Source organism: Cupressus sempervirens, chromosome 9 (assembly GCF_028749045.1).
Source record: "Cupressus sempervirens isolate cs-2001-9-10 chromosome 9, ASM2874904v1, whole genome shotgun sequence".
NCBI lineage: Eukaryota > Viridiplantae > Streptophyta > Pinopsida > Cupressales > Cupressaceae > Cupressus > Cupressus sempervirens.
This window is the reverse complement of record NC_143126.1, coordinates 822,358,324-822,380,177: the sequence shown is the minus strand read 5'-3', so window position 1 is coordinate 822,380,177 and position 21,854 is coordinate 822,358,324.

The window sequence follows — 21,854 nt, the reverse complement described above, 5'->3', positions numbered from 1 at the left end:
TTGCAAGGTGCACTAGTGGGTTACTCATATCTAAGATTCCCACTTGGGGATATACCAAAAGTGTTACATGGGAATAATAGACTAAGGATCCTTCTAATAGACTCTGTTGTTGAAAATATCCCACATGGATTTTTTCTGATTTTGGTTTGAAAGTTTATGTCATTCATAGTGACCATTCATATGGTCACAAGATGGGTTTCAACTAAGTGGAAATGTAAAGGATTGATAAAGGTGGTTGCTATAGAGGGGGCCCTCTTCTTGTTCAAATTTGCAATAGAGGAAGACCCTAAACATGTTTTGGTAGGGACATGTAATTTTGGAAATTATTTTTTCATTTTGGCCAAATGGAAGCTAAGTTTTGACCATAATGTTGATCTTTACATAATGGCCTCAATTTGGATCATAATTCTTGATAAACCCTTAGAGTACTAGGTCAAGAAGGTCTTAAAATGGATTGGAGACTCCTTTAGACACTAAATTAAGGTGGATATGATTACCCTTTTCAAATCCAGACTTAGGTTTTCCAAGTTCTGTGTCAATGTTGCTATTAAAAAACCCATCCCCAATAATATTGCTTTAAAATCTAAATGGGACACTTGGACACAAGATCTCATCTATGAGAATGTGTATTTGTACTGCCAGAAGTACATGAAGTATGGTCATGTTATTATAGAGTATAAACGTAGTATTAATGAGGAAAAGAAAGGGAAATGAAAAATCCCCTCAACTGATGAGAGTATTCCTAGGAACTCTGGCCTGGGGTACTCCTCTAGCAAGGCCCCAAAACTTCTAGTGTAGGAGATAGAGGATCATGAAAATGGTATAGAGGATTATACATTTAAGAGGATCTAAAAAAATTAGTCTCTTCTCCTAAAAGACCTAAGTGGACAGAGGATTCCAATGGTCATCTTGAGGATGGGGAGATCCCCTCAGATATGGGCAATCATGTATTGGCCTCTAAATCCCCCAAGGAGGAGACTAGGACATCCAAAGTGGAAGTTGAGGGATCTTCTTTAGTGGCTTTTTTGGATTAGGGAAAGATAAATCCTTCCCCCATTTAGACTAGATTGGTAAACACAAAGAGCCAAGCTTTTTTATTTTCTTAATGGCTAGGTTACCCCTCCCCAAAGGGTATCCTGATGGTCTCCTTACCTTTATATGACCAAGCTTCTTCAAATGTTTCTCCCTCCTATTGGTAATATGGTTAGTTAGATGTATTGATGGTTGTCATTTATGGCAACATGTATTCAACATTTCATTTATGCATTTAGAGAGAAAATTTTCTAAGTGTTAGATAGTTTGTAGTAGCACAAAGAGCACATGTGATGTATACAGATAAATCATTGAGACTTATCATGCCTAGTTGGGGAAATCCCTATAATAGTGTCATGATGAAATTTACCAATGCCTGAGTTTTTATGAATAGTACGATGCAATTTATGATTGAAATACCAGTGTAGGTATTTAACAAAATAGAATAGAGCATAGCAGAGAATTGGACTATACAAATTGAGGAATTATTTAGTCACCAAAATAATTACTAGGTCATTATGAGATGACTATTTGGATATATTATGTCAAGAGTGTAAGACATGAAGGCCAATTGAGAAAATAATTATGAAGATACGAGGTATAAGTAAAGATCTTATCTTGCAAAGATAAGTGTGTTGTGCAAGATAAAAAAGTGTGTGACACTATGTGATCTATGTGATATTTGTGAAGTTGATGATATGTGAAATAATGTTCGATCAAAGCAAGTGTGAAATATAGTAGACAAAAAGTATTGTATGTATATCTATTCTTGTGAAGAACTAAATTCTATGAATTAAATGTTAGGGTAGTGGGATCTCCTTGCATACATTATATTTGATCCACCAACTCCTAATAGGTTTGAGGCTTCTGATAAGGACTAGTCTCCTAATAGGGACTCAAGACACTATATTTACTTCATAGACTCCTAACAGGGTCAATATCCTTAATAGGATCATATTGCTTAGTGAATCATCTAGTGGGTATCATCCCCACTAGGGCTTTGCCTTGGCCAGGGTTTCCCTAGTTAAAAAATAATGGTGTTATGAGTTTTCTATGTGCACAATTTTTTCTTTTTTTGCATTGTTGGTTTACTTTCATATGCAAGTTATAAAATAATTAATAATATTCAGTTGTGGATAAAAGTTCGTCGAATATTGAGGAAGTTCTTAAGTAGATTGACCTTCTTACTAAAGAAAGAGATAACTTAAAAGATAGATATGAACATACACAAGTCTACATTGGTAAACTGAAAGAAAATATTGATTATCTGAAATCTAAGAAGGAATCAATTACATAGAATAGTAACAATGATGAAGTGGGAGATCTTCAAAAAGAAAATGATATTTTGAAACATGAACTGAAAATTGTTGAACTTAAGTTGAGTCTTAAGAAAAATAGTGGTAAGAATGAACTTGAATTGAAAACTAAGAATGCAAATCTTAGATCCCAGTTAAGTCAAGTTAAATATGAACTAGATACTATCAAGATTGAGCATGTAGAATTAGAAAAGTATAATATCATTTTGAAAGGAGAATTGACACAAGCTAAGAAAAAGTTAGAGAAATTTTATTCCAGTAGTGAAAAGATAAATCAATAGAAATTTCATCGAAGACCTTCTTATGACAACATAGGATGTGGATATTTGATTAGAGAGAAATCGGCCAAGAAATTTGAAATTAGAAGAGAACTAGATCCAATAATTGAATCCCCTAAGTAATCTGATATAAGTAAGTTAGAATCAAGCACACCTACTAAAGTATCAAATGAAGTTGAGTTGATTGATTTTTCAACTAAACTTGATGAACTTGAGAAAATAGAGCAAGTTGATAATCTTAAGCAAGATGAATCACCCAAGGAAGTAAGATGTGAGTTAAGAGGCAAATGCTTTGTATGTAATGAAGTTGGATACATGAAAAGAGATTGCACAGGCAAGTCTTTTAAACCCGTTACAAATTTCTATTGTTATAATTTTCATGGTTATGGACATAAGGAAGTAAAATGTAAGAAATCTAAATTTGATGGTGATAATGCAAATAGTAGAATATTTAGGAATACTAACCCTATAGGTAATGAAAGAGGAAGATCAAATAATAGATCCAATGATGGAGAGAAATCTAATATAGAGAAGAACTAGTTCATGTGTTACAAGTGTAACAGACCTAGACACATTGCAAGGAATTACAGAGCACTTAAGAATTAGAATAGAACTAATCAAAGAAGAAATACACCTGTATGTAAGTTATGTAATAACTTTAGACACACAACGAAATATTGTAGAATGGATAGAAGGAAATTTAATAGGAATCCTAATAATAGAAGGAACAAACATAGGAATGATAGAAGGAAGCAATTAAGGAACATGTTGATGAATTTAAAGAAGTGTTTGTGACAACTAAAGATTTAGAAATCTCTTATAAAGTTATGGAGGAATAGTATTTCAATGCACCTGATAAGACATTCAAGTCACATATTGTTTATGACTCATCCTACCTAAACTAAGAAATTTTAGTAGAGGTAGTGCATCAGTTGACTATAAGTGATGTTAGAGAGAGAGTTGCAAGATGCATAGTTAACAAAAGGTTAAGGACATAGAGAGAGAAGGCTATGGTCAAATGTGTAAGTCTTGATATGATCACATGGAACATGAATTGAGAAATCAAACTTACTGGTAAGCAAAGATAGTATTATAATATATGGTAGATACACATTTAATGCACAATGTGATTTGAAATGATTTAAGGATCACAAGCAAGATTGTATGTACCATTTGTCCAGTGTCTTGAGAAAATTGAAGAGTGATTTGATAACTAATTGAAGTGTGAAGTGAAGATTATGGAGTGGAAAGTTATAGAAGCCCCAAATCATGATTTTTAAGATATTTTATGAAGTTTGAATCTAGTTATTCAGTATTTGTAGTTACAATTAAATGGCTAGTTAGAATGTGTATGATGTGAGTGATAGACCACATTATGTTTTCAAGAAGCACCTGTTTGTGTCACTTTTGGATGACCTGTTGGATGCATTTCCATAAGTTCTTGAAAATGTGTTACGTGTTGAGGATATTAGAAGTTATATTCACTGTAAGATAGATAGTATCAATGATGATGGTATTCCTTAGGGTTTAGGTAAAATGTATAACAATGATCTAGGCTTGAAGTCTAAGTATGTGCACATAGATGGATTAAATCTAGTGAAATATATGTTTTGTATGGAATTCAAAAATCAAAACTAGACCCAAATTATTCTAAGTAGGATACACGATGATATGTTGTAGTTAGGTGATGCATAGATTGTCATTGACAATGACCTAATTTACAAGGTCAAAAGATTAAGTAAAGAAGGTTGAAATCCTATTAATGAGAAGAATGTCAGGAAGATCATTGAGATGAACTTGAATGCTAGGTTTGATAGAAGGAACATAAAGGTAGACTCCATTCAAGACAAAGGAGTAAAATTACTCAGAAAAATATTAGGATACAAGTTCAACCATGGATCAACATTGCAAAGTTGAAGAAAACAAAGAGTGCAATTTTCTCATTTGAGTCTGTACTGACTCGTCTATTCTTTTATGCTACAAAGAATTTTCTTGGAATGAAAAGTTGGGATAGTAGCAAGTGTGCAATGAAGATGATCACTCAATGCTATAGATCAAAGTTATAGAATGTCAGAGATAATGACATTGATAGGATGATGAAGAAATTTTAGACTGATAACTCCTGTATGGAAGTTTTGGTACCTAGGGTTAAGTTTATTGGGCATATGGGATATGAGATGAGCATAGAGCTCATAGAAGGGTATGTGCAGATCATACTCAAGTCAAAGAAGGACACAGAGTGCCCTAGATGGGGAACTTATGAGGAGAAAATGAGAGTATTTCACGCTAAACTACACACAAAGGGAGCAAGAAGAAATTTGAGAATTTTTTTGATTCTATCCTTAAGGAATTGGAAATGATAAGAGAAGAGTTCAATGAGGTAAAAGGCATTGAGATGGAGATGAAATAACATGCACAAACTAAAGTAATTGTAGTAACTTCTATTGCTATAGTAGGACCTTTCGAAGGTATGACAGTAGCACAGTCATGTGTGCAAGCCCCTATTTTACCTTATGCAGTAGTTACACAAGTGCAACCTATAAGGACAAGGAGTGAGTAGCCAAGAAATAAGCTAGAAGTGGAAGCACCTATTGGACAAAGAAAATATGAGAGATTGGTCAAGGTAAAGAAAGAACCTACACCTTCACTAAGAAAAGGGTCAAGCAAACCACTAGTGGAATAGGAAAGAGGAGAAAAATAATGCATGTAAGTGATTCAAGGAGTGTTGAGCATGAAGCCAGAGATAGACCAGTAGTGCAAGATGTACAGGAAGGCAGAACTATAGCTAGAAAAAAAATATGGAAACCAAAGGTCAAAAACTTGAACATGCAAATTATTATCGATGATAATTTTGTATACTTTAATAAATATTATACCTTATACAGTAATATGGATAGAAGGTAGTTAGAGAATGCATGTGTAAGAAATATGATTTTGAGGTATAAGAAGTTTGATAACATTTAGAATCAGATACAAAAAGATCTATATAGCAGGCTTGTAGATATGTAAAATAGAGTATATGAAGAAGATTTGAATATGAAGATCTCTATGATTAATAAAATGTTTGAGGTTGACTCTAAGGAGGACTAAGACAAAATTTTGAAGGGTATTGATCCCTTGTCGAGGAACAAAAGAAGAGAAATTATTCTAATGGGAGGCAATCATGAGGATGAAAGGAAATAGACAGAGGAAGAAAGTATAGAGTACATGACCACTATATGAAAAGGTGAGTGCATAATCAAAACCTAATAGCCTTGTGTATGTGCAATAAAGTACACCTTCTAGAATTGAGAAAGAAGTAGAGGAGACTTAGCAGGCACCTTCACCACTGCATATTGTTATGGGTACTTAATACATGCAAGTGGATAGTGCACACATAAATATAGATGCAAAAGAAAATCCATTTGCAGCTTATGGCTAAACTATTATTCTCAATATTATAGCTTACTCTAGTTTAGATGGTGATGGAGAAGAAGAGAAGAAGAAGGAAGAAGAAAATAATAAGAAAGAAAGAAAAAGGCTAGTGGAGGAAAAGAGAATACAAGAAGAAAAGGGAAAGGAAGAGGAAGAAAAGAAAAAGAAAGTAGAAGTAGAAAAGGAAAAGAAAGAGGAAGAAAAAAAGAGAATTAAAGAAGAAAGAAAGAAAGTTGAAGATGATGCAAGGATAGAAGTAAACAAACTGGGACAAGAGAAGAAAAGAGTTAAGAGAAGATGAAAGTAGAATAGAAAGTAGTTACTCTTTTAGTCACTCCAATAGTAGCAGTAGTAGTAGAAGTATTATCAATGTCATCAGATGAAAGATCAGCAAGGATTGATGAGCTTACTAAGCAAGTTGTTTGAGAAAAATAAATCAGTAAAGTCTTTGGAGAAGTCATTAACTGAAGTCTTGGATAGAATGCAGAAGACAATTATCACAATCATAGAAAATTAAGACTTGTAGTCGAAGGCCAATGATATAGTGAAGATCTTTGATGAAGATTTCACAAAACTAGTAGAAGTAGCTTCAACAGAGGCTCAGGAAAAGCATGATGCATCACTATTTGATACAGTATACACCAATGTGAGAAATGATCTAAAAGCACTTGATGGGAGCATCAAGGAACTGAGAAAGTACAATAAAAAAAGTAAGAGATTATATGGATAATGTGCACTGTCATACAAATACCTGACTAATTTTGAAAACCAATTTGGGGGAAAGTTGACTAAACTTGAAACAATCACTCCTAAATTACAACTGCCAGAAACTAGTATTGAGGACTACAAAGTAGAAGTTAAGAAGATACATGATGATATTATAAGCTTGGAATCTGATAAGGAGAAGGAAGCTAAGATATTCTCTAGTCTAAGAGAAATTATGTTAGCAAAGATTAGTATTTTGTAGAGGCAATTAGAGGAATGTCTTGAAGCCAAGAATTCCTATGAAAAATTTTCCTATATCAACTTGAGTGTAGTTAGAGTGGAATATTATGCACTATGCACACATACAGTGAAGGAGAAATGGAAGAAAGAAATGGGAAGACTAAAACTTGTTTATGCAAATTGCTTTTCCAAGATATGAAGCTGATTAGTAGTAGACCACCAAATTTTTTTTGATTCAATTTTGTTTTTGAAACTCTTGCCATTGATGTCAAAATGGGAGTAGTATGTAGTAGAAGGAAAATTGTAAATTTGTATACTGTACATGTTAGGGAGAGTAAACTTATGTACTTATGTATCAATATAAAGGAGTGATAAGGAATGTAATGATCCATCAAAACATGAATAAATTTTTTATGTTTTGAAGGTATTTTTTTGTAGTTACTTTTATTTGTTTTTTACTATGTATGACATCATTTTGGGATGTAGTCAATTTTCAAAAATGTTTCCATCAATGCCAAAGGGGGGGATTTTTGGCAATATAGTCAGTTAGATGTATTCATGGTTGTCATTCATGGAAACATGTCTTTGGCATTTCATTTTGTATTTAGAGATAGAAATTTTTTTAAGTGTTAGACAGTTTGCAGCAACACAGAGAACATATGTGATGTGTATGGATGACTCATTGAGAGTTAGATCATGTGCAGTTGATGAAAGCTCTATGAAAATTTCATGATGACATGTACTAGTGTGCAAGTTTGTTTGGATAGTACATGCAAGTTATGATTGAAATACTAGTATGGGTATTTATTAGAGCATAACAAAGCATAGAAGAGAATTGGACTATATGACTTAGGAAATTATTTTGGTGACAAAATGATTACTAAGTCATGATGAACCGACTATGTGGATATATTATGTCAATCATGTAAGACATGAAGGTTGACTAAGAAAATAATTATGAAGATGTGATGTACAAGTAAAGATCTTATCTTGCAAAGATAAGTGTGTTGTACAAAATAAAGAAGTGTGTGACATGATATGATCTATGTGGTATTTGTGAAGTTGATGATATGTGAACTAATTTTTGATTAGAGAAAGTATGAAATATAATAGACAGAAAGTATCATATGTATATCTATTCTTGTGAAGAATTGAATTGTATAAATTGCATGTTAAGGCAATGAAATCTTCTTGCATACATTGCATTTGATCCACCAACTCCTAATAGGGTTGAGGCTTCTAAAAAGGCCTAGTCTCCTAATAGGGATTCGAGACACTATATGTACTTCATAGACTCCTAACAGGGTCAATATCCTTAACATGATCCTATTGTTTGGTGAATCATCTAATGGGAATCATCCCCACCAGGGTTTTCCCTTGGGCAAGGTTTCCCTAGTTAATAAATAATGGTATAATGAGTTCTCTATTTCCATGGTTATATTTATTGTTCAGCATTGTTGGTTTTCTTTCATATGCAAGTTATAAAATAATTAACAATATTCAGTTGTAGGAAAAAGTTTTTAGAATACCGATTCACACCCCCCCTCCTCTCAATATTATCTATTTATAACACCTCCTCTCCTAGTGGGGATGAGAGGGGATAAAAAGAACCTAAAATAAAAACTTGTGGACCATTGAGGGCTAATGTGGGCTCTGAGATAAGAACTAGTAGACCAATGGAAAGGATGACAAGAATGAAGGTGACTTCCCAAGAGATAGCTCATGTGAAGCAATGAACCTTGGAGGACATCCAAAAAAGTAAAAAACAAAATTCATTAACTAGAATATGAATGGTCTCAATAGTCCACATTAATAATTTTCTTTGAAGAAAATAGTTTTTAACCACAAGGTTAATATTGGTATCATACAAGAAGTTAATATGAATAAGTAGAGTTTTGACACGATGATAGGATATATATGTAAAGGTAGTAAGTATGCTTATAGTGAAGAGGAAAGTGCCTTGGGTGGGATTATGACTATATGGAATCCTGGAGAGATTAATGACAAGGAGATTCTATTACATCCTTATTTTTTGGTAGTAGTCTTTTATGATAAGTTAATTAAATGTGTTTTCTTTAATTTTTATGCTTATAATACTCAAGGGGCAATAATACAAGTATGGTAGGAGGCATCTTTTTTAATTTTTGGCTATAGTGGATCCAAAATTATATGCATGGGGGATTTTAATACCACTATATATCCTTCAGAGAATCTAAGAGGGTAGGATGATTTCTCTAAAAGTATGAATTATTTGGATAAGTTCCTCGAGAGGAATGATATAATTAATATATATCTTCAAGGGGTTCCCTTCACATGGTCAAATAATTAGTTGAGCCACAACCTAATTTAAGCTAGGTTGGATAGAGTGCTACTCTCAATAGACTAGAACATCCTCCCCTAAACTTCCCTTTAGGATTTACCAAGGATTTTCCCTAATCATTCAATTCTTTTATTCAATTGGGTTGAATGGAGGTCTAATAAGAAGAAACACATTAGATATTAGATCATGTGGCACTTCAACCCTTAATTCAGGGAATGTGTTTATCATTGGTGGAATATTGAGGTCCAAGGTACTGATATGTTTCAAATGGCTAGAAAACTAGAGAATATTAGAAGGGAGGTGGTGGGATGGAATAAGTCTTCCTTTGGTTATATTTTTAAGCAAAAGAATGAAATTGATGAAAAAACTTGAAGGGATTCAAGAGAGTATGGCAAAGGGGGGTCTCTCTTTAGTTACTCATGAGGAAGAGAAAGAATGGAGGGGGAAATAGAGATTGGTTTTGGGAAGAGAGGAGGTATTCTTGAAGTAGAGATATCAAGTTCAATGGCTAACGAAGGGGGATAGGAACACTACATTCTTCCATAGGATGACTTCTAGACACCAGAAGAAAAACACCAATACTAAGCTCTTTGATGGTAATAATGTGGAACTCGCTAATGAGGAAGATATTAAGACTTGGGCCACACAATACTTCCACAGAATTTATAACCCTCCCCCAATTCAAAAGAAACCTAACACTAAAGAAGCTTTTCTTAGTTTTATCAATACAATGATTGGTGGCAAGATGAACAAGGATCTAAATAGAAAGGTTTCAGAAGAATTTAAGAGAGGATGTATTTTCCATCAGAGATTATAAAGATCCTAGACTAGATGGTTTTCCCAATTCCTTCCTTCAAGAATTCTGAAAAATCATCAAATATGATTTGGTGTACATGGTTGATAACTTTATAAGGATAGGTAGAATCCTCAAAGAGCTAAATAAAACTTATATTATTCTTGTCCCCAAGATAGATGAACTTCCCTAGGAGGAATTTAGTCCAATTAGTCTGTTTAATTGTATTTATAAGATCTTGTCAAAGGTGGTGGTAAACTACATATAACCTTTCCTAGACAAATCTATCAGTCCTAATTATAATGATTTTCCAGATTATTGATGAGGTGATAACCACCCATGAGGTTTTTCATTCCATGGAGAAAAGTATAAATATAGGTATTGTGTTGAAGTTAGATATTTTGAAATCTTATGATAAATTTAGAAGGGAAATTCTACTAAAAAATCATGGAAAAACTTTGATTTGGAGAGAGGATAATTATGTTAATTAAGGTTATTATCAACTCAATCCAATTTTTGGTCTTGTCCAATGGATAAATGAGGAATTTCTTTAATTCTATTATATGTCTTCCCTAGGTTTATCCCTTATTTCTAGACTTATTTATTATGGTAGCAAAGGTCTTGGGTAGGAACATCCTTACTATGGCTACTCACAAGAAGATTCTAGGAGTCAAACTAGCTACTTCTTTGTCCCCAGAGGCTCTACAAAAAAATTTTGATGATTCTTTTTTGAAAGGGATATCTTTTATAATTTGTAAAAAAAATATTTAAAAAATATTTTAAATTAGTATTTGGAGGTTTCTAGTCAGCACATAAAATATCAAAAGAGCAAGTTGTATTTCTTTAACATGAATATTAACCTTTAGCAATGTCATAACTAGAGAACTCAACTATCAAGGGGCTTCCCTTCTTGACACAAACCTTAGTCTCCCACTTACTATGAAAAAATTCACTCCTCAATTTTGGAATTTTGTGGCGGAAAAAATGCAAAGGAAACTTATGGTCCAAAAAGGTAAGGTTTTTAGCAATGGCAGGAAACTCCAACTCATTGATGCATTTGTACAAGAGATTCCAATGTGTTTTTAATCCATGTTCAATATGTTAGGCTGCTTCAAGGATATCTTAGAAAAAATAAAAAATAAACTTCTTATGGTCAAGAAATGAGGAAAAAATGAAGATGAGCTTGGTTAGTTGGGACCAAGATTGCAAGCCAGAAACACAAGTGGGGTTGAACCTTAGAGAAATGGGAGACATAAATAAGGCCCTTATAACTAATATTAGATGGAGATTATCTGAAAACTAATTTAGATGATGTAGAATTATTAGGGCTAAATATCTATAAGGACATTTAACCAATGTTTGTACATTATTGACCTCCCAACTGGATCAAGAATCTAGTCAAATATTGTTAAAAGAAAAAAAATACTAAAATATTATAAACTTGTTGTGGCACAATGCATTTCTATGCTACAATTTTAATTAATATATTACCTCTTTGTATAGTCGACCTTTCTCAACTCCTTAATATCAACCTTTTATTAAAAAATACAGTAGATAGGAAGATTTAAAGTACTATAAGTCTTGTTGTTGTTGCACCTAAAAGTGTTGAGAGCCAACATCTTTAGTTTCTAATTTAAGATCTACTTTTCTAATTGTTAGAAAAAAATAAAATCTTAAACGCCCTTGTTGGTGGCTTATAAATGTGCACTTACCTAACAGTTAAAAATGAGCTCACTTTGAATATATAGTAAAAGAAATCTCTGTCCATATAGAAAATCTTATATTCATCCATAATCAATATTATTCAATTTAATTTTCATGCTATTCTTCCCTTTGTGTCAGTTTTCATAGACATTAAAAATTTGACATGTTATAAAAAAATCATGATTCCAAATAACCAAGAAAATGTGTGAGGCTCTCATTAGATTCTATATCTTCTATTAAAAAATTATTAATTAATTTATCTAAAAAATCAACTCAATAATTTATGATTAATTAAAATGGGAAGGGTCTAAACCCATAACAATTAAAGTAACATCAAGTCATAAACATACAACCCAAAGGATCATGAGTAGTTACCGTACCAAAAACCAATCATAACCAGAACTACCAACTAAACCTACACAAAAATAAAAATATTAAGCTAAACCATGTTGGGTAAAAACAAATATCCCAACCATCTAAAAGATTTTTCAGAAAAAATAAGTTGCTACTAGCATATAGCATGAAAACCAAAAAATTTCTAACTTGTAAGACCATTGTATACCAAAAAAAAAATCAAATTTAACCACTACATCAGACCAACCAGTAAGTGCCACCAAGTAGAAAAATCCATAGCATTGAGAACCAGAACCCAAAACTGAAGGGACCCAAAATCAACACGACTTACTAGAACAAAAACTAGCCCCTTTATTTTATACCTTGAACTCAATAAAACCCTACCAGATCTCTCATTGTCATTCCTCCTTTCTTAGAGTCTCCTCCTTCCATTTTCTATTTTCCTCTCTCTCCTCCGGCTATGCCTTCAAATTCCATATTTCCCTTTCCACCTTGGTCAAGGACTGAATTCTCTAGGAGGCTAGATTATTAAATTTTTCTCCTAGTTGAGCATGCACATTCTTGATAGACACCAAGGCCTTTAGCACTATGTTCCTCTCTTCCTCATGGGGTACTTTTTCCTTGATATCCTCCACTTGTTCCTCTAGCCTCTCCAAGCTATTGAGATTGTCTCCCATCTCTCAAACCACTTCCCAAGTGAGTTCATCCCTGTGACCAGTCATCCGATCGAAAAAAATTATCTTAGCTTCAGTACTTACCTCTAGCCTATTCATCTTTCTGTTTGTTATATGCATTTGAAAAAGAAGCCACTTAGCTACCACTTTAAACTGATTATAAAAAGAGGTCATATCTTTAGAGTGGAGGATTAGAGTTTCCAAATAAATTGAGCCATCATCTTTTTTTGGAACCACAATAGGAGAGGGATCTCTAAACACCTACAAATCATCAAAGTAACTTAAATACACCATGCGAGAGGGGAGGTACATTATAAAACCCAAGGAAAGAGGAGAAAAAAAGTAGGATGTAGTGTCTAGGGTCCAATCAGGTTTAGTGGCTAGGAATCCTATCTTTGAATCCTCCAAAACCTCCACAGTATCATCTTTTTTATTGGAAGGTCATTCTTTTTTTCTTGGCTTTATGGGGTGGAAGAGTCTTAACTACAAAACCATAAGAATTCTTTGATGTAAAAAGAGTGCAATATTATCTCATTATGGAGGAAATGACCTTGAAAATATTATTATTAATCTCATGGGAGGACTGAAGGGTCATATGCTAGTGGAAATAATAAAGTCTAAGTAAATGCCCTTGATGATTTGGCAAGGACTTTACATTTTTCAATAGACAAGGAAAGGGATGAGTAATCCAAAAAGAAAAAGAACATAGATCATTCCTATGAAAATGATTCAACATAGGGAAATTGTGTGAGTGAATCCTTTTGACCTTCCTTTACAAGTAAAAATTTGAACGAGAACATTCACTAGGGCCTTCTAAACCCCTTCCATCACCTCTTTGTTAAACCCATGATACAATTTAGGGATTTTTTTACTTGGCTTCCTAAACCTCTTGATAGCATCTTTGAAAGAGATTTTGGCATTTCTCATAATCTTGACCCAATCCATGCTCAACCAAGGGATGGTAGAGATTGACTCTAGGGTGATGACAAAAAAAATACAACCCATCATAACCTTTCCACCATCCCATGACTCCATAATTTTCTAAGAAAGCTCTAGATTATAACCCTTCATGTCTATAATATAGTTTTTTATATTGTCCTACTCAAGGATCTCTCAGAGCTCCTTGTTATTTTAAAACTCTCCATATTCATTAGGCTCAATCTAATAAGGGTCTCCTCCTATCCTTTTATTCTGATGAAATTAATAAAAACACATTGCTTCAAAAACCAATAGACCCACAAATAGAAAGATGACCAAACCCAAGCTTTTCTTCACAGTCCCATTAAACTATAAAACTGAAATAGAAATCCAACTCATAAATATGCTTCTCAAAATGGACCCCAGAAAGAGTAATAATGCAAAGTTTATTAAAGCATGATTTATCTGCTATCATGAAAGATCACTTCATACACATCCACTAGGATAGACAAAGAGTCATCCCAAATTTTGAACCCCTTACTATATTTCCCCACACTCACCAACCTATTCGCAGCATGGTTTCCCTCTTGATAGGTGTGTTTAAATTACACCTCCTCTAAATTTCTTAACATGTTTTTTATTTTTGCAATGACATCCTTACCATTCCAACCTATCTTTGCCACATCTTTTAAAATATTGATGTTGTTTAAAGCATCCCCTTTTATGATTACCTTTTTCACATTTTTCCTACTCAGCACTAAGACCCCATGGCAAAGGGCTAGGAGTTCAACCACATAAGCAGTCTAGACCCCAAACTTGATCAAATAAGATGCCAAAAAATCCCCTTTTGAGCTTCTCAAAATGCCACCCCCATCGACCCACTATTTAATATTCTTTCTGATAATTGATATTGGATTACTAGTACTAAAATCTCTAAAGTTATCAAACAAGCCCCATTGACTACCAACCTCACTATCATAGGAATATGACATAGAACCATGGTTGGTAGGAAAAAGGGTCTTTTTATTCTCCTTCACAATTTGGATATGCCCCATGCTCATTGATTTAGCATTTTTACTTGTTTCCCTTAAGATCATGTTGTTGCATTCCTTCCATAGGCACCAACTATCATCTAAAAGGCACCATCTCCATAGGTCAATGATAAAAGGGTGAGGAGAAGGGGGTCTCCAAGAATTGAAGACCTCTTTAGGTTCATTATTCCAACACCAATGCACTTTGAATAGGCTATGATATGGCTAACTTCCCAAGAAAAAGTGTAGGAGAATATGATGTGGACTATTGACTCAACGTCATTTTCACATAAAACACTCCTATTAATAATTTCAATTCCTCTTTTTTGGAGATTACCAAGAGTGAAAATATTGTTATGACATACAATCCAACTAAATAACTTAACTTTAGGAATGGCTTTATTACCCCAAATCCTTCTCCAATCAAATAAGGTTGGCCAATTAGAAATTAATATCTCAAAACTAGTTTTAATAGTATAATCTCCCAATTTGGAATGCTTCCACATGATTTCATCCATTTGGTCTAGTCCATAAAAGCTTAATGTATCCATGTGAATTAAAAGTTTAAAAGAAACTAGTTGATGTCAATCTTCTAGTTCACCATGTAGTCCTTCCTTTCCCAATAGTCCCTAAGCTTTAACCCTAGTCTATTGATAAGGACATCCTTTAGAGATGGAAACATAGAGTGATAGTCAAAAGTAGGCATATCTTCCCCGACATTGACCCATAAATCCCCAATATCCTCATTACCCACCTACCAAGAGGAACCTTGAGTGAGGAGAGGGATAGTCTTCTCTTGATTATTCCAGATAATCAACCCATATATAAGGGAGTTCTTCAATAGGATGATCCCATTCCCATTATTGGGATACTTTCCTCTTAAAATATTGGCCTAGTCCTAATCTAGCTTTATCACATTCCATCCAATCTTCAATATGAAGGCTAAGTTCATAACGTGGGAGTCCTTTACATTCAAGTCTCCTTGGTCTTGAGGAGAGAAGACCATTTTCCATTTGACAAATGAAAGCCTCTTCTTTTCTTCTAGTCCAGTCCATAGGAAATTTATTTTGATAGTATCCAACATTTTGGTCCAAAGAATTGGCATATGAAATAGGGATGTAACATATTGATTAGAGCTCAAAAGATTCATCGTTAGCATCTGGAGCTTCCCAACATTACTAAGAAGAGCTCCCTTCCAAGCTATAAGAATTAACTAAATTATTTCAAGAAAACTAGCCCAAACATTATTGTCCACCTTAGCAAAATTCAAGGGCATAGTAAGATAAACGACAAGAAAGGTGACAATTTGGCAACCAATAATCAAATAAATTTTGTTTTGGGAACTCTAGGGGGCATTAAAAAGTATAGCAAAATTTAAAACAAATTTAATTTCTGATCCAAAGCTAGGGTATAGTCCACTAGATTGTGCCAACAATTGTAGCTTCTCCACCTATTAGGTTATCATCTACAAACTATTGGTGTGAAATAATCTTTGTTATAGAAGAGGGGTTAAAGCCTTTTATAGTACCAGCATCTACCATTTTTATAACATCTCAGCCAATAATATCAACCAAATTAATAAAGAGATAGGAAGATAAAAGATCACCTTGTCCTAGACCACTAGAGATACCAAAGAAACCCATTGACTAGTACAAAAAACTTAGGCATTCTTTAAGCATTCCTCTATTAGTTGAAGGATTCTTCCTCTAAATCCAACTTTCTTAAGGACCTCCATAAACAAGTCTCATGATACCATGTCAATTGCTTTGGAAATGTAAAGCTTAAGTATCATACTTTATTTTTCACCTTTATCCATAAAGTGAATCACTTATTAAAAATTAATGATAACATCTTTTATTTGCCTCTTAGGGACAAAACCTTTCTGTTGAGGGTGGATCAAGTGATCTAGAAAGGGCTTAATGTAAGAAACTAATAATTTAGAAAATATCCTTATATAAGGTATTACAAAGGCTGATAGGTCTAAAATCCTTCAAATTGTTCTCCCTAGTCACCTAAGGAATTAGAGAAATAAAGGTATTATTGATCTCTTTAAGAACAACCCCTAAAGTAGAAAAATATTGGGCTGCCCAAAACACATATTTTTCAACTATATTCTAGTAATTTATGAAGAACAATGAAAGAAAAAAATTTGGCCATGAAGACTTGTAAGGCTCAAGATAGAGGTGTAAACTCTAACCTCCTCCATAGTACTAGGTTTCTCTAACTTCAGAAGGTATTCTAAGGGGACACGAGTAGGAACACATTGGAGTAAATTTTTCATTCTAGCTTCTGAAGGATGATTGAGGGGGTTGGTTAAGCGGGTCCCAAAAGTGAGGGGCCACCTTATGTTCCACTTCCACTTTTCAATTAATATTACCTTGCTCTATGGTGAGATCTCTAATCGAGTTCCTTTTTCTATGCTTTACCATTGATTGATGAAAGAATCTAGAATTCTAGTCTCCTTCATTGATCCATTAGATCTTGAAACTTTGTTTCCAAAAGGTCTTTTCCTTGGGAATGATATTCTGAAGATCAGAAAAAAGAAACTCTTGTCTCTTTCCTAGTCCCATCCCATGGATTACATCTCCTTTTGTAAACAGTGTAGTTTGTCCTTTATTCTATAATTTTGTTCAAAAACATTTCCAAAAGAAAATGAATTCCAATGTTTAAGATGTTCCTTTAGAACTTTTAGTTTACCCACAAGTTGAAGCATATTAGTACTAATAATTTTACAATTCCACCATTCTTTAAAATGGCTATGGAAATTTGGTTTAAGAGTCCACATATTTTTAAATAGAAAAAGATACTTATCTTGTTTAACCAAAGGGTACCATTTGAAAAAAATAAAATGATGATCAGAAATAGACCTGACAATACCAAAAATTGAGAAATCATGAACGATGTTCCAATTTAAGAATAGAAGGCATATGTCTAACCTAACACATATCAAGTTGTTTCCAGAGTGCATGTTGGACCAAGTGAAACTCCCACCATGTATGTCCAGATCCTAGAGCTCCCCCTCTAAGATAAATTATGTAGATCTAGTATAATGTAAGAAAAGTCAATCATAACACTTGTTTCTAGAATTGAAAAGAGGGGTGTTAAAATCCCCAATCACCATCCAATATTCAAAAATATTGTCCTTATTGTCCAAAAGGATTTGCTCCCAATAGATCTTCCTTGCTCCCACCATATTTTGTGCATACACATTAGTTAGATTCCACCCAAGATCTATATTATTATGAGACAACACCAAGTGTTGGACATACTTTCCTTTGTAGAAAATAGAGCCAGTCAAGAGGCAAGACTTCCAAATGATGGCCAACCCACCTGAACCTCCATTAGATTTAATGAAAAAAAAGAGAGATGAAAGGTAGATATACATGCTACTAGTAGAAAAAGAGGCAATGTGTATTTTTGTTTCTTGTAATAGAACAATATCCAGGTTTAGATCTTTAATAGGATTCTTAACAAGCATCTATTTTTGTAGACTGTCAAGGCCTTTCATATTATAAGAGACCATAATTATTGAGATTTATTGGATCAAAAGTGCTCAATAATGCTTTGGATGTCACTAGTGGTGTCCTTTGCAAACTTATTTGTCAAAACTCTACCTAAATGCCTCCCAGTCTTTTGGTGCATTCCCACATCAATATAATTATGGGGCTAAAAAGGGAAATAGGGGGTGGGAGAGAGAATACTAAGGGGGAAGGGGAAAAGGGGAAAGGGGAGGAAAGGGGACTATTTCCAAAAAGGGGAGAAAGTGGGAGAAATGGGGAGGGTGAGAAATCAATAGAGGGAGGGGGTAGGGTGTAAAAGGGAAATAGTCACTAGGGGATACAACTAAATTCTAAGGGGAGGGTGAAGGGAAGAAAATAATATAAGAAGAGTCACCTAGGGTGGGAGGGAGGTGCAAGGACCTAAGAGGGAGGCACAAAGAAGACAGGCTTCTCTAGCCAATACCTAGGGACATGGGCATGGGCCTAGGAGTAGAGAGCCAAAATATCTACAACCACCTTAAGAGAAGGCTTTGCAAGAGAATACTTAGGGAAAGCATTTAAAAAGTGGATATTCATAGAGAAGATTTGGTAGAATGGCATGGATTTCTCATACTCTAGAGGTTGAGAAATAGAGAAAAAACTATATTTGAGGACCACAAAAGCTAGAAGTATAGTCCTAGGGACCACACAAAATGCAAAACCTAGAATAGATAAAGAGGATCTGGTTATGAGTCAAAACATCAACACCTAGAAACTCCCCAAATGAGTTGGATATGCCTTCAAAGACCTCTTTGTCCCATAATTTGAGTAGAATCCCAAGAAATTGTACCTAGGTGGAAACAACGCCAAAAAGATGAGCCATCAGATCAAAACCTAAGGGTCATTTACAAAGTTTTTGAAGAAACTTACTTCGAAATCATGGGCCACCTACCAAGATACATAAGAAGTCTTTCTTGAGGGTAAAATAGATACAAAAACATCCTTTGGGTAGTGCTGAAAATATTGCCAAACCTTTCAAAGCCCAAGTATAGAAAGCCCATTTCCTAAGAAAAAATAATATATGGTCTCTATGTGTACAAAAAGTGTCACACTTCTATAAACCATTATTCTTGAGATAACCCATGGAAAAGGAAGTCTCAAGAGTCAGCTTATAGCTCTCCATCTATGACATGCAAAGGCTATGAGATGGTGGCCCTCAAATGAACCAAACTATTCAATCCTTGCAAGGTGCACCATAGAACAAGAGATTCAAAGAGTAGAGGCAAGAGTTCTAATATCCAAGAATCTAGAATAAAATACAATGCAAATGTAAGATATTATAAATGAAATCTAAGCAAACAAAGAGAACCAAGATAAAGTATAAAGGAAACTAAGCTAAAAAAGTATTCCATAATATAATTAGAATGAGAGCTAAGCTAAAATGTAAAAATGTGAGAATGCTCCAAGTCTCCAAAAGCACCAAGAAAACCTACACCATAACAATATCATGAGAGACTAAGATCTTTAGAATGAGGAGATAGCCCTCCTTTTTAAAGAAAAATCGATGGTATATATTAAGAGGAAAAAGAGGCATAATCAAGGGAGGAGAATGTGTCTTGAGTGATCCATGTGCTCAAGCATCTCAACCAATCACATTTAATGGTTGACATTTGAGAGGGTTTGAAATGTGTGAAGGAGAATTAAAGTTCTTTCTAAAATAGAAGATTCCCTCCCAGCTAGAAAATTGTGCATTCATGTATAGACAAAAATTCCTTTTATTTTATTTATATAATAGGAATATTGCTTTATGTGTGCAAACTTAGGATAAGTGGGAAGTGGGGATTTTATTTAATTAAAAGGGGGATATGTTATTTTAATTAAATATGAACTTCGGATAAAAAGGTCATACTATAGGATAAAACCAAATAAATAGATTTTTGGAGATTTGATCAAGGATAAGCATTAGATAAATTATGCAAAAATACTAGAAAGGGGGCTCATAGTCTAGATGACCATTTTTGGATGATTACAGTCTCCTCCCACCAAACTTACCAACAAGCGAGTTATCAAACCTAGCCAAACTCCTCAGGAAGAATCTTGGGATGGATGCATGTCCCAACCACTAATTTAGAAACCAAGGCACCACACTAGGGTGGCTTAGGTGTAGAACCAAAAATGGATTTCTAGTCTAGGGGAACATGATTGAACACCTTCGACAGTGAAGGTGTAGAAACTAAGGTCTTCATTCCCAAATCCCAAGCAATTTCAAGAAAAAGAAGAGTTGAGAGAGACGCATAGGGATGGAAAACTCACTAGGAAGCTTGCTACTTTCATCCTATGGAGATCCTTCCAAACCTGAGGCCATAGTATGAGCACTCTCATTCTTTGATCCACACACTTCAATCTCTTTGGCTCCTTTAGCCAACTCCCACTCTAAAGTTGTAGAGCACATTTCAAAAAAGAAATCAACTAAGCTCTTTGATGGTAATAATGTGGAACTCACTAATGAGGAAGATACTAAGACTTGGGCCACACAATACTTCCATAGAATTTATAACCCTTCCCTAGTTCAAAAGAAACCTAACACTGAAGAAGCTTTGCTTAGTATTATCAATATAGTGATTGGTGATAGGATGAACAAAGACCTAAATAGAAAGGTTTCAAAAGAAGAAGTTAAAGAGGAGGTATTTTATATGTGAGATTATAAAGAACCAAGGCTAGATGGTTTTCCCCATTCCTTCTTTTAGGAATTCTAGAAAATCATCAAATATGATGTGGTGTACATGGATGATAACTTTATAAGGATATGTAGAATCCTCAAAGAACTGAATCAAAATTATATTGTTCTTGTCCCCAAGATAGATTAACCTACCTAGGAGGAATTTAGGCCAATTAGTCTATTTAATTCTATATATAAGATCCTGTCAAAGGTGGTGGTCAACTGCATAAAACCTTTCCTTGAAACAGTTATTAGTCCTAATCATAATGATTTTCCAAATTCTTGATGAGGTGACAACCACCAATGAGTTTTTTCATTCCATAGAGAAGAGTATAAATCTAGGTATGGTGTTAAAGTTAGATAGTTTGAAATCTTATGATAAATTTAGAAGGGAGTTTCTACTAAAAAATCATGGAAAAAATTAGATTTGGAGAGAGGATAATTATGTTAGTTAAGGTTGTTATCAACTCAGTCCAATTTTTGGTCTTGTCCAATGCATCACTGAGGCAGTTCTTTAATTCTATTAGAAATCTTCTCTAAGTCTATCCATTATCACTATACTTATTTATTACAGTGGTAGAGGTCTTGGGTAGGAACATCCTTACTATGGCTACTCACGAGAAGATTCTAGGAGTCAAACTAGCTACTTCTTTGTCCCCGTAGGCTCTACAACAGCTTGTTGACGACACCATTTTGTAAGAGATATCTTCTATAAGGGAAGAAAAATATTTGAAGAAGATTTTAAATTAGTATTTGGAGGTTTCTAGTTAGTACATAAAATATCAAAAGAGTAAGTTGTATTTCTTTAACATGAATGTTAACTTTCAACAATGCCATAACTAGGGAACTCAACTGTAAAGGAGCTTCCCTTCTTGAA